Consider the following 14,058-nt stretch of genomic DNA (forward strand, 5'->3'; position numbering starts at 1 on the left):
TTATGGACTAACACGTCATGTTTCTCCATTGTGCACAGTCTTTTTAAAATATTTAGGTTTCATACTTAAAGCCTATACTATTCAAATCTTTTATAAAGCTCGTCTAATTATTTCCACAAACATTTCATATAACTCTATCCGAAGGAAATAATTAGACAAGCTCTTATAAATATTATAAATATAATGGTGGAGGAAGACCCCAGGTGCCCTTCCGTGCATTATTTCATTAAAATTGGAGTAAAAAATCTTGAGTATAAATAAGTATTTTCTTTGATTTGACCTAGTGACCTAGATTTGGACCCCAGACTACCCATATTCGAACTTGACCTAGACTTCATCAAGGCAACCATTCTGACCAAATTAAATGAAGATCAATTGAAAAATACAGCCTCGATCGTATACACAAGGTTTTTCCTTGATTTGACTGGGTGACCTAGTTTTTGACCCCAGATGACCCATATTCAAACTTGACCTAGATTTCATCAAGGATATCATTCTGACAGAATTTCATGAAGATCAGTTCAAAAATACAGCCTCTATCGCATACACAAGGCTTTTCTTTGATTGACCTAGTGACCTTCTTTTTGACCCAGATGACCCATATTAGAACCTGACCTAGATTTCATTAAGGCAATCATTCTGACCAAAGTCCATGAAGGTTAATTGAAAAATACAGCCTCTATTGCATACAGAAGAGTTTTCTTTGATTTGACCTAGTGACCTACTTTTTTGAGTCCAATGACCCAAAATCAAACTCAATATAGATTTTATCAAGGCAATAATTCTAAGGAAATTTCATGTAGATCAATTGAAAAATACAGCCTCTATCGCATACATAAGGTTTTTCTTTAATTTAACCTAGTGACCTAGTTTTTGATCTCAGATGACCCATATTCAAACTCGATCTAGATTTCATCAAGGCAATTATTCTGACTTAATTTTAGGAAGATCAATTGAAAAATATAGCCTGTATCTCATACACAAAATTTTTTCTTTGATTTGACCTAGTGACCTACTTTTTGACCCAGGATGACCCATTTTCAAACTCAGCCTTAATTTCATCAAGGCAATCATTCTTACCAAAACTCATGAAGATTAATTGAAAAATACAGCCTTTATCGCATACACAAGTTTTTTCTTTGATTTGACCTAGTTTTTGACCCAAGATGACCCATTTTCGAACTCGGCCTAGATTTCATCAATGAAATTATTCTGACCAATACTCATATTTACAGGGTTCCCACTCTTTTCTGTGGAAATAATTCAAGGACTTTTCAAGGACTTTTCCAGGACATTTTCACAAAATTCAAGGACTAATAGAGCGCCTCGTGGTTCAAGGTAGAGCGCCCAAACCTGATCCAGACATTGTACGTTCAAGTCCCTTCAGAAGTGAAATTCTTTCACTGCCTCTAAGCTCTTTAAAGTTGGTCAATCACATTTAATCAACATTTAATGACATTTTTTACTTTTTGTATATTCTGGTAGAGAATTATTTAAGGAACAAAAAGACCGATTACATAGAGTTAGATTCCTATTTGAAATGTATATTTTATTATTTTTATAAAATTTTGTAATTACTCCTCTTTAATATGAAAGTATATAAAAAGCTGGGTATTTCTTTTTATTTCGATACAATGTCTAGTTTTACATTTGCATTTGATAGACATATCAACTAATGAACAATCTGAACCAAAATGCAAGTTTTAAAGCTGTGTGTAGCTTCTGAGTTCATTTATTTCCAATCTATCTTGGTTGCGCAACCAAGATAGGCAAAGGGAGGTAATAACATTTTTTCAAACTTGCGTTTCTAATGAATTCCATCTAAATACATAATTTTTAATGCAAATATTTTACAAATATATTACAATATGTCTAATATTTATACATTTCCTTAGGCAAAGTATGTTTATCAAATTTATACTTATGATAAAATAACTCTATCTTGGTTGGGCAACCAGGATAGGAAAATGAAATTTTAAAAATACCTCCAGTGAAAATCTAATTTGTATTAAGTGTTAAGTGAACATAAATGAGTGTAAATGATCAGATGCTAAAGTTTCGAACAAATCCGTTACATGGCCAAAATCTGATTATCCACCTTTAATAGGTGGCAGAACTTTAAGAAAATAAGCTAGCGCTATCCCTAAAGGGAATGAATACTTCTGCCTCGCTCACTGTCACTTCAATGTCATTTTTCACCAAGTGTTTAAGACTTTTCAAAGTTGTCAGTAGGTTGCTTTTTAGATTGACTTCTTGTGCTGATAAGCATCTCTTCACCTTGTGATTCAATTTTAAGGGTGTTCTGCAATTTGTCAGATGTATTTCAGTCAGATTATTTGGAAAGGACAATGCAGTCATCTGGCAATACCGATTTCGTGTCAATTTTCAGACTTTTGAGGTCGTATTTTACACTAGCTTTGCATATTTCTCTTCTTTGTAGGAAAGAAATCCTTTTTCGAAGTGTGCCACATTTTTCTTTCATCTTAATCACCAGACGCTTTACAAAGAAAGACAACTCCATATAGACTAAGTAGGTGTAACACCACTAAAATCTCAACTGATGTGAAGAGTTATCCTTCCTTACAATCTTAGACGCAAATTTTTCAAGAACAGAGATAGCAATGCCCGTGTTTCCCTATTTAAATATGCTTGCTTTTTATGTACACTGGCAATATTGTGAGCATACAGAAAGAACAAAATTCCCAACTTTTTCCAGGTTTTTTACTCTTTCTGTAAAATTCAAGTACTTTCAAGGCCTTGAAAATGAAATGAAAAATTCAAGGACTTTTCCAGTTTTCAAAGAAGCGTGGGAACCCTGCATGAAGATCAATTGAAAAATACAGCCTCTATCGCATACACAAGGTTTTTCTTTGATTTGACCTAGTGACCTAGTTTTTGACCCAAGATGACCCATTTTCAAACTTGGCCTAGATTTCATCAAGGTTATCATTCTGACAAATATTCATGAATATCAATTGAAAAATACAGCCTCTTTCACATACACAAGGTTTTTCTTTAATTTAACCTAGTGACCTAGTTTTTGACCCAAGATGACCCATTTTCAAACTTGGCCTAGATTTCATCAAGGTTATCTTCTGACCAATATTCATGAACATCAATTGAAAAATACAGCCTCTTTTGCATACACAAGGTTTTTCTTTGATTTGACCTAGTGACCTAGTTTTTGACCCCAGATGACCCATTTTCGAACTCGGCCTAGATTTCATCAATGCAATAATTTTGACAAAATTTCATGAGGATCAGTTGAAAAATACAGCCTCTATCGTATACACAAGCTAAATGTTGACAGACGACAGACAGACGCCAGACATTGAGCGATTACAATTAAAATGCGCTCTGCACGTCATGTCAGTGGGGTGAATATTTATTTCAAGTTTCTTTGAAATCCTTCAAGAGGTTCAAGAGTTACAGAGCGGACACGAAATTGCTAACGGACGGACGGACAGACAGACACCGGAACCATAACGTAATACGTCCCTTCGGGCGTATGAAAAAAACGTTCTTAACGTTTTATTTGTTGTTTGTGACATTGGTTCATTTTATGCAAATTAGCTGAGCATATCCAGTTTCGAGTAAAAAAAAACCATAAGAGTAACAAAATAATATATTACAAGTGGGTCATGATGACCCTCAATTGCTAACCTGAATAATATGAGATACATGTTTCAAATGTCAAACTGATGCTTTTTAGAAATTTTTTGGAAGATTTTCCGATGTACCATCAGGGAACCCCTGGGGCGGGCCAATTTTACCCTGGGGGTCATGATTTGAACAAAGTTTGTAGAACTCTACCAGGCAATGTTACATATCAAATATCTAAGATCTAGGCCTTCTGGTATTTTTAGCAAATTTATGAAGATTTGCCTATGTACAATAAAGTGACCCCTTGGGCTGTGGAAGGGAGTGGGGGCGTCATTTCAAATATCTAAGCTCTAGGCCTTCTGGTTTATTTTTAGAAAATTTTGAAGACTTTTCTATGTACAATCAAGTAACCCCATAGGGCAGGTGTAGAAGTCTACTAGGCAATGCTATATGTCAAATATCTAAGATGTAGGCCTTCTGGTTTATTTGTAGAAAATTTTTGAAGATTTTCCTATGCAAAATCAAGTGACTCCTGCGGCGTGGTCAATTTTGACCCCGGGGGTCATGATTTGAACAAATTTTGTAGAGGTCCACTAGGCAATGCTACATGTCAAATATTTAAGCTAGGCATTCTGGTTTACATTTAGAAAATTTTTGAAGATTTTCCTATGTAAAATCAAGTGACACCTGGGCAGGGTCAATTTTGACCCCGGGCGTCATGATTTGAACAAATTTTGTAGATGTCCACTAGGCAATGCTACATATCAAATATCTAAGCTCTAGGCCTTCTGGTTTATTTTTTTTTTTTAAATTAAGATTTTCCTATAGAAATCTATGTAAAATCAAGTGACCCCTGTGGCAGGGTCAATTTTGACCTCGGGGTCATGATCTGAACAAACTTGGTAGAGGTCCACTTGGCATTGCTTCACACCAAATATCTAAGCTATAGGCCCTGTGGCTTTGGACAAGAAGATTTTTGAAGTTTTTCCTTTCCAGTGATTTTTTTCAGTTTTGGGGGAAGTGTGTCGATGCCCTTTGGAGGGGGAAAAATACGATGTAAAACCAAGAAAAGGGGAATTTTCATTTGTGTTGAAATAAACTATAGTTTCAAGTGTATTGATAAATTCAGGGCCCATAAGAGCATGTGACATGACATATAACACAATGTAGCATATCAATACCAGATAACCAAATAAATTTTTCAAATGTGGAAGAGAAGACATCCATAAGACTACCAAAGAACACGAAATGCCCCCCTGGATGCATTTAGTAATTGCACAAGGAACAGAAATTATATGCTCATTGTAAACAAAAGTTCTACCATTCTGGTTTAATCTGACCTTGACCTTTAACCTATTAACCTAACAAGAGATTACAGAGTTATCTTGGTGCAATCCACTGAGCCATTTTTGAATGTTCCAAATTTCAAGACTAGCTCAAGGTCAAAATCAAGGTCAAATTTAATTTTGGTACAAAACAATGTGTATGTGGTCCAAATTTGAAAGCTGTGGCTTGAGAAATGAGAAAGTAGGTCACTAGATCAATATCAAGGTCAAAGTTCATTTTGGTAGACAGAACTATGCATGTGCTTTAAATTTGGAGGCTGTAGCTTGAGAAATGTGAAAGTAGGTACTAGGTAAAAATCAATGTCAAATTTCAATTCAGAACACAAAAATATGCGCGCAGTCCAAATCTGAAGCCTGTACCTTCAGAAATGTGGAAGTAGGTCACTACGTCAATCTCAAGATCAAAGTTCATTTCGATACACAAAACTATGTATGTGGTTCAAACTTGATAGCTGCAGCTTGAGAAATGTGAAAGTAGGTACCAGGTAAAAATCAATGTCAGATTTCAATTCAGAACACAAAAATATGCATGCAGTCCAAATCTGAAGCCTGTACCTTCAAAAATGTGAAAGTAGGTCACTAGGTCAATCTCAAGATCAAAGTTCATTTCAGTACATAAAACTATGCTTGTGGTTCAAATTTGAAGGCTGTAGCTTGAGAAATGTGAAAGTAGGTCACTAGGTCAAAATCAAGGTCAAATTTCATTTTGAAACAAAAAACTATGCATGTGGTCCAAATTTGAAGCCTGTACCTTCAAAAATGTGAAAGTGGGTCACTAGGTCAATAACAAGGTCAAAGTTTGTTTCAATACGCAAACCTATGCATGTGGTCCATATTTGAAGGCTGTAGCTACAAAAATGTGAAAGCAGGTCACTAGGTCAAGATCAAGACCAACTCATGTCAAGGTTCATCTTGCCACTCAAAAATATACATGTGGTCCAAATTTGAATGATGTAATTTATGGACATGAAGATTCTAAGTTTTTCCCTATATAAGTCTATATGAACCATGTGACCCCTGGGGCTGGGCCATATTTGACCCTAGAGGGATACTTTGAACAAACTTGGTAGAGAACCACTAGATGATGCTACATTACAAAATATCAAAGCCATAGTCTTTGTGGTTTGGACAAGAAGATTTTTCAAAGTTTTTCCCTATATAAGTCTATGTAAACCATGTGACCCCCAGGGCGGAGCCATATATGACCCTAGGGGAATAATTTGAACAAAATAATTTGAACAGTCTTAGTACAGGACCACTAGATGATGTCATATACAAAATATCAAAGCCCTAGGCCCTGTGGGTTTGGACAAGAGCTTTTTTCAAAAAAAAATCCTATATAAGTCTATATAAACCTCGTGACCCCCGGGGTGGGGCCATATTTGACCCCAGGGAAATAATCTGAACAATCTTGGTAGAGGACCACTATATTTTGCTACACACCAAATGGCAAAGCTCTAGGCCCTACAGTTTTGAACAAGAAGATCAGAAATCGTTTAACTGTTCCTGGCCAATGTGACCTTGACCTTTGACCTAATGACCTCAAAATCAATAGGGGTCATCTGCTGATCATGGCCAACCTAACTATCATTTTTCCTGACACAAGGCCCAATCTTCGAAAGGGGGCATTATTACAACAGACATTAGGTCCCTTCCTAAACAAGTCGGTGAGTGGCTGTTTTTTATTTCTGTTGATTCTTACATTTGCAGTCACTGTTAAATTTGACCTGTTACAATAAAAAACAAACTGTAAAAAAAATGTATGCGCTGGTCTAGTCCCTTCCCAAAGCATAAAATCAAACCCTAACTGACTAGAAGATGGAAAACTCAACACTACCCGGCCAAACAAACAGAATGCAAATCACTTACAGACTAACATTCAACAGTGTTGTTGTGCAGAATAATAAAGCGCTTTAATGATTCTGATTTGTCAAGGGAAGTGTTGATGTAAACAAAACGAGAGATACCGCAGTGAACTGTTTTCTATATGAAAATAAATAAGATAAACTAGATCTAATGAATTATGATTTAATTGATTGCCATTTTTTTTTTCGGAGGGGAATTTTAAGCATCGGGAAGGGGAATAAAACATACTATTTTGAGGGGGTAATGGGGCCGAATTTCGCCAAATATTTTGGTGAAAAAAAACACGCCGCTTTCGGTTGCCATGGCAACCAGAGTTCTGCATGGAATTAAATTCTTTGAATATTTATTGAAGGGGACCACCCAAGGATCATTCCTGTGAAGTTTGGTGTAATTCTGCCCAGTCACCCTTAGCTCAGATCTCCGCAAATAATGCGGAATTCCGCAATTCCTCCGCAGGACTATTTCCGCAAGTCATGCGTAAAAAAAGCGGAGTACTGAGCTGCGGAGATCCGCAACAAAACTAGAATGCGGAAAAAATGCGGAAACTGGGAGAGAATCAGGTATCGGAAAAAGTTTCGCTATCAATGCGGAGTACTGACCCGAGGAAATTCGCAGCAATTAACCAGAATGCGAAGAATCTGCAGAATGCGATTGCGGAATATTATCCACATTTTATGTGTAAATTTCCCAGTTTCTTTGCCTTGATTTTCCAGGAAAGAAAGCTGAAATGAACAAAAGGTATAATAACGGGCAGATTGGGTGATCACAATAATATGAATTACAACTCTTATGAGGCGTGATTCAAATTATTCGATAACACTCCATTCCAGATGCAATATATTCCTTGGTTTAAGTGAAGATCAGAATCGGAAAAGTTACGCAAATTAATGCAGAGTATTGAAATCTGCAGCAATTAATCAGAATGTGAAAAGCTGAAGAAAATTAAGATAATTTTCATTTCTAAATACGACAAGCTTTAATTAGAATAAAAGTTTGATGACGGACATGGGGTGGTCACAATAGCTTGCCAAAAGCATTTCGCTCTAATGTGAGCTTATATCATATTCAAAATCTTTAAAATTATGTTTTTTATTTAATTTTAGTTAAATATATTTTCACACACAAGCTCATACAGTGAAGCATATTTAAATGCCTGAAATTTAATTAATTAAAACATTAAATGAATTAAAAATAGGCACAATTATGCAAGTGGACATTAATCTGATGATAAATACAGTAGTCTAAATTTAATTTATCTGAAACATGTGTCAAGATTATTTTAAGCAAAAGTTCCAGCTGTATACACTATCAAACTTGGCAAATGCATTCATGCTGCTTTGTAGAACAAAATTCACATCATTTTAATGTCAGAACAATGTGAATGCCACGTTGTGAATTATTCGTAAAAATGGCTGAATAACTGTTAACGTAATTAATAGATGATCGACAAATTGAATTAATTTAAAAGTACTAAAAGGGTCAAGTTATCCCCTTCCTAAATTTCAGTTTGTTTAGTTCTGCCCATTGTTTTCTCATTTCGGGCAAACCCTTTCCTTTATCTGGGGACCAAACGCCGCTCTTCATGGAATTACACGCCTCAACATGTGTATCACTGAAGGTTCCATTTTCACCGCCATTTGAATACATCTGCGGATGTCTCTAAATTGTTTTTTGTACTTTTAGCATGTGTAAATGTTGAGTTCTGCTCAACCCGGGGCTAGAGCGCGTGGATGGTAGCATACATTTCCACTACCGTCCATGAGCAGGCTCAATCAAACCGAGCCTGCAACATTTTTGTTTTTGTCCTGTTGAGCGACCTGTGAAGTTTCCACTAAGTTTCTCTACTCTATTTTATTTTCACTTTTTAATTAGGATGAAGATGATACCGGCACTTCTGACGATTCACAGTGACTATTAATTGTCAGATTTATCTTCTTGCATCATGGCAATTCTAAGGTTGCATTTCCACTACTGTCCATGAACAGGCTCTGAATCAAACTGTACAATTTCGATTTTGTCTTGTTGAGCAATCTGTGGAGTTTCCATTTTTTAATTTTAAAATGTCATTGACAACAAGTTTTCTATTGATCTTTGCCGGACTTATGTCGACATGTGGGAATATATCCAGCACTGTGAGATCTGAAACCAGGTTGCACGACGGACATCAAGCGGACACAATAGCAGCTCACCTTGTCATTTCATGACAGGTGAGCTAAAAACACACAGAGAGACTTTAAGACCAGATCAAAGCTGTTTGGTACATTTAAACTGATTTGAAACTCAGAAAATGTTATTTTTTTAACAAAATTGTGTCATTTTGTAATATTCTCATTAATATTCATGTTAATTACGGTAACATAAAAATGCTGCTATTTAAAGGCCAATGTCTTAGCTCCATTTTGACACCATTTGAATTGTTCTATCACCTAAACTGACCAAGATATGACTGTTTATCATCTATATGGTTGTCCCTTTCAATAATGAACGGTTGCCATGCAAACAGTGAAATCATATATAGTTCAAGAGTTTTTTCATGGGAACATTTTTTATTTTGAAAGAGTTTGTCCTGCCAAAGAACTTGGTACCTATGAAAAAAAGTCTAGGGGGGATGCATGGTAGACCTTATTGGCCCCATACTCTTTCCTTTGATTTGACCTGGTAACCTAGTTGTTGACCCCACCTGATCAAGATTTGAACTTGACCTAAAGATCATCAAGATTAACATTCTGGCCAATTTTCATTAACATATGGTCATAAATTTGGCCTCTACAGTGTAAAACTTGCTTTTCCTTTGATTTTACCTAGTTACCTAGATTTTGATTCCACCTGACCCAGATTTGAACTTGACTTAAATGTCATCAAGATTAACATTCTGATCAAATTTTATTAAGATATGATCATAAATTCAGCCTCTAGAGTGTTTAACTAGCTTTTCCTTTGATTTGACCATGTGACCTAGTTTTTGACCCCAGATGACCCAATATCCAACTTGTCCAAGATTTTATTTAGAGTAACATTCTGACAAAGTTTAAAGATTGAACCAAAATTGTGACCTATAATGTGTTAACAAGCTTATCCTTTGATTTGACCTGGTGACCCAATATCAAACTTGTCCAAGATTTTATTAAGGGTAATATTTTGACCAAGTTTCTTTAAGTTTAGACCAAAATTGTAATCTCCTGAGTGTTAACAGTCAAATTGTAGATGATGGACAAATTCAGGGTGATCACTAAAGCTCACCTGGAGCACTTTGTGCTCAGGTGAGCTAAAAACAGCTTTATTTTTGTTTTATATGTAACTGTTTTTTTTTTTAAGGATAACCTCAAATCTTATTTGTATGGTGAATTAAAGTGAATAGAAAGTTTAATAGTTACAGTAACTTTTCTTTCTTATCTGCAGATAATTTTGTGTTTAAACCTTTTGACAGATGATGAATTTAGCTAGATATTGATATTAAAGATTTTTTCACATTTTTTGGTGTTTTAGTGATGCGAATGAAACCTAATACAAGATAATGATGTTAATTAAACTCATGCAATCTATTATTCTGTTTTACACACAAAATCTTCCGGATTTTGAAAGGTGAAACTTGATTTCAAGTAATTTCCTTCACATTTGTTTTAATCTAAAACTAGAAATTGCTTTTGTAAACAAGAGGGCCAAGATGGCCCTAGGTCGCTCACCTGAGAAACACACCATAACAGTGTAAACATGTTTGACCTAGTGATTTCATGGAAAAAAATATTCTGACCAATTATCATTAAAATTGGAGCAAAAATCTTGAGTTTAAATAAATATATTCTTTGATTCGAACTGTGACCTAATTTTTGACCCCAGAGTACGAGACCCATATTCGAACTTGACCTAGATTTCATCAAGACTATCATTCTGACCAAATTTCATGAAGATCAATTGAAATATACAGCCTCTATCGCATACACAAGGTTTTTCTTTGATTTGACCTAGTGACCTACTTTTTGACCCAAGATGACCCATTTTCGAACTCGGCCTAGATTTCATTAAGGTTATCATTTTGGACTTAATTTCAGGGAGATCAATTGAAAAATACAGCCTCTATTGCATATACAAGCTTTTCCTTTGATTTGACCCAGTGACCTACTTTTTGATCCCAGAGGACCCATATTCGAACTTGACCTAGATTTCATCAAGGAAATCATTCTGACCAAAACTCATGAACATTAATTGAAAAATACAGCCTCTATCGCATACACAAGGTTTTTCTTTGATTTGACCTAGTGACCTTCTTTTTGATCCCAGATGACCTGTTTTCGTACTCGGCCTAGATGTCATCAAGGTAATCATTCTGACCAAAATTCGTAAAGATTAATAGAAAAATACAGCCTCTATCGCATACACAAGGTTTTTCTTTGATTTGACCTAGTGACCTAGTTTTTGACCCAGATGACCCTTTTTCAAACTCAGCCTAGATTTCATCAATATAATCATTCTGACCAAAATTCATGAAGATTAATTGAAAAATACAGCCTCTATCGCATACACAAGGTTTTTCTTTGATTTGACCTAGTGACCTAGTTTTTGACCCCAGATAACCCATTTTCAAACTCGGCCTAGATTTCATCAAGGTAATCATTCTGACCAATTTTCATGAAGATCAGTTGAAAAATACAGCCTTTATCCCATACACAAGCTAAATGTTGACAGACAGACAGACGACAGACGACGGACGCCAGACATCGAGCGATCAGAAAAAAATCACCTGAGCATTGCTCAGGTGAGCTAAAAAGAACATGTCTCCCCCAAATGCCAAGTCCTATAGGCAAGAAGTCAATAGGGGTCAGGAGCGAAAGTCAAATAGACACTGATGGTTGGTTGCTATTGGGATCATCTACTTGGCATGTCCAGTCATCCTGCTAAATTTCAACACTATTGGCTTAGTGGTTTTCAAGCCACTGTTCGGGCTCTTGTGACCTTGACCTTTGATCAAGTGACCTCAAAATAAATAGGGGTCATCTACTCTGCATTTCCAATCATCCTATTAAGTTTCAACATTCTAGGTCAAGTGGTTCTCAAGTTATTCTCCAGAAATTATTTTACATGACCAGGCCCCTGTGACACTGACCTTTAGACTGACACCAAAACTGATAGGGATCATCTACTCTGCATGTTCAATCATCCTATGAAGTTTCAACATTCTGGGTCAAGTGGTTCTCAAGTTATTGATCGGAAATTGTTTTCCATGTTCAGGCTCCTGTGACCTTGACCTTTAGCAGAGTGACCCCAAAATCGATAGGGGCCATCTACTCTGCATGTTCAATCATCCTATGATTGATCAAGAGGTTCTGAAGTTACTGGTTGGAAATGGCTAACAATGTTCAGGCCCCTGTGATCTTGACCTTTAACAGAGTGACCCCAAAAACAATAGGGGTCATTTATTCTGCATGAACAATCATCCTGTGAAGTTTCAACAATAGGGGTCATTTATTCTGCATGAACAATCATCCTGTGAAGTTCCAACATTCTGGGTTGAGTGGTTCTCAAGTTACTGACCAGAAATGGTTTTCAATGTTCAGGCCCCTGTGACCTTGACCTTTAACAGAGTGACTCCAAAATCAATAGGGGTCAACTAATTTGCATGTACAATCATCCTATGAAGTTTCAACATTCTGGGTCAAGTTATTAATCGGAAATGGTTTTCAATGTGCAGGCCCCTGTGACCTTGACCTTTAACAGAAGGACCCCAAAAACATAAGGGGTCATCTACTCTTCATGACCAATCATCCTATGAAGTTTCAACATTCTGGGTCAAGTGATTCTCCAGTTATTGATCAGAAATGGTTTTGAATGTTCAGGCCCCTGTGACCTTGACCTTTGACAGAGTGACCCCAAAATCAATAGGGGTCATCTACTCTTCATGACCAATCATCCTATTAAGTTTCAACATTCTGGGTCAAGTGGTTCTCTAGTTATTGATCAGAAATGATTTTCAATGTTCAGGCCCCTGTGAACTTGACCTTTGATGTGGTGACCCCAAAAACAATAGGGCCATCTACTCTTCATGACCAATCATCCTATTAACTTTCAACATTCTGGGTCAAGTGGTTCCCTAGTTATTGATCGGAAATGGTTTTCAATGTTCAGGTCCCTGTGACCTTGACCTTTGACAGAGTGACCCCAAAATCAATAGGGGTCATATACTCTTCATGACCAATCATCCTATTAAATTTCAACATTCTGGGTCAAGTGGTTCTCTAATTATTGATTAGAAATGGTTTTCAATGTTCAGGCCCCTGTGACCTTGACCTTTGACGGAGTGACCCAAAAAACAATAGGGGTCATCTACTCTTCATGACCAATCATCCTATGAAGTTTCAACATTCTGGGTCACGTGGTTCTCTAGTTATTGATCGGAAATTTTTTTCAATGTTCAGGCCCCTGTGACCATGACCTTTGACGGAGTGACCCCAAAAACAATAGGGGACATCTACTCCAGCAGCCCTACAACCAATCAAGTTTGAAGGTTTAAACTGATTTAGAAAGTATTAGAGACAAGCTATTTGCACCCAAGCAATTTATTTTATTTGGTTTGGTTTAACATCGCATCGACACACTTATAGGTGGTATGGAGACTTTTCAGCTTTCATGGTGGAGGAAGACCCCAGGTGCCCCTCCGTGCATCTGGGTAGAACCAACCCTCAGTAAGCTAGCTGGATGGCTTCCTGACATGAAGAGTTCAACACTCTGGGTGAGGCTAGAATTCAAGCATTTTCATGATACAGAATTGGCAAGCTTTTTCATTTAAAGGCCACTTTGAACATGACCTCAGTGTCACTGGCCCTAAATATATTTCAATGTGTTAAAATATTGGCTATGCTTACCTCCCATTCAGTTCCACTTCACTTCTTTTTTTAGCTGCAACACAAAAATGTTCATCACCTTACGGTGTTAGACTAACATCTCTAAGTATTATCAGTTTAAACAGTAAAGGTTAAGGTCACTGTTTCACTTCTTATCATACGAAGGCTGTTCAAAAATAACGTAGACTTTTGCTGTCAAATGTTGCATATTGTCTAAATAATTATGTGACATATATCGTTGTAATTCGGAATCTTTCTGTAATTTGGTCATACATTTTTTGTAACATTTTGCCGACAGGCAAAGTGCGTCAAATACCATAGCTATGCATAAGCGGCGCAGTCGCTTTTTGATCTGTCATGATTTGAGTTTGATCGCTAATATTCATACTAATAGTATACTTATTTGC

The 14,058-nt window shown here is 36.4% G+C and overlaps 1 long non-coding RNA gene across 1 annotated transcript in view; it reads right to left on the bottom strand.

Annotated features, from left to right (window-relative positions):
- LOC128552707 (uncharacterized) overlaps positions 1–13,708 on the bottom strand; it is a 46,044-nt gene extending 32,336 nt beyond the window's left edge. The window contains exon 1 of the long non-coding RNA XR_008369150.1: positions 13,673–13,708. This is a non-coding gene — a long non-coding RNA (uncharacterized LOC128552707). The remainder of the gene's footprint in view (positions 1–13,672) is intronic.
- Between the last annotated feature and the right edge of the window lie 350 nt (positions 13,709–14,058).

This window comes from Mercenaria mercenaria, unplaced genomic scaffold, assembly GCF_021730395.1.
Source record: "Mercenaria mercenaria strain notata unplaced genomic scaffold, MADL_Memer_1 contig_3066, whole genome shotgun sequence".
Taxonomy (NCBI): domain Eukaryota; kingdom Metazoa; phylum Mollusca; class Bivalvia; order Venerida; family Veneridae; genus Mercenaria; species Mercenaria mercenaria.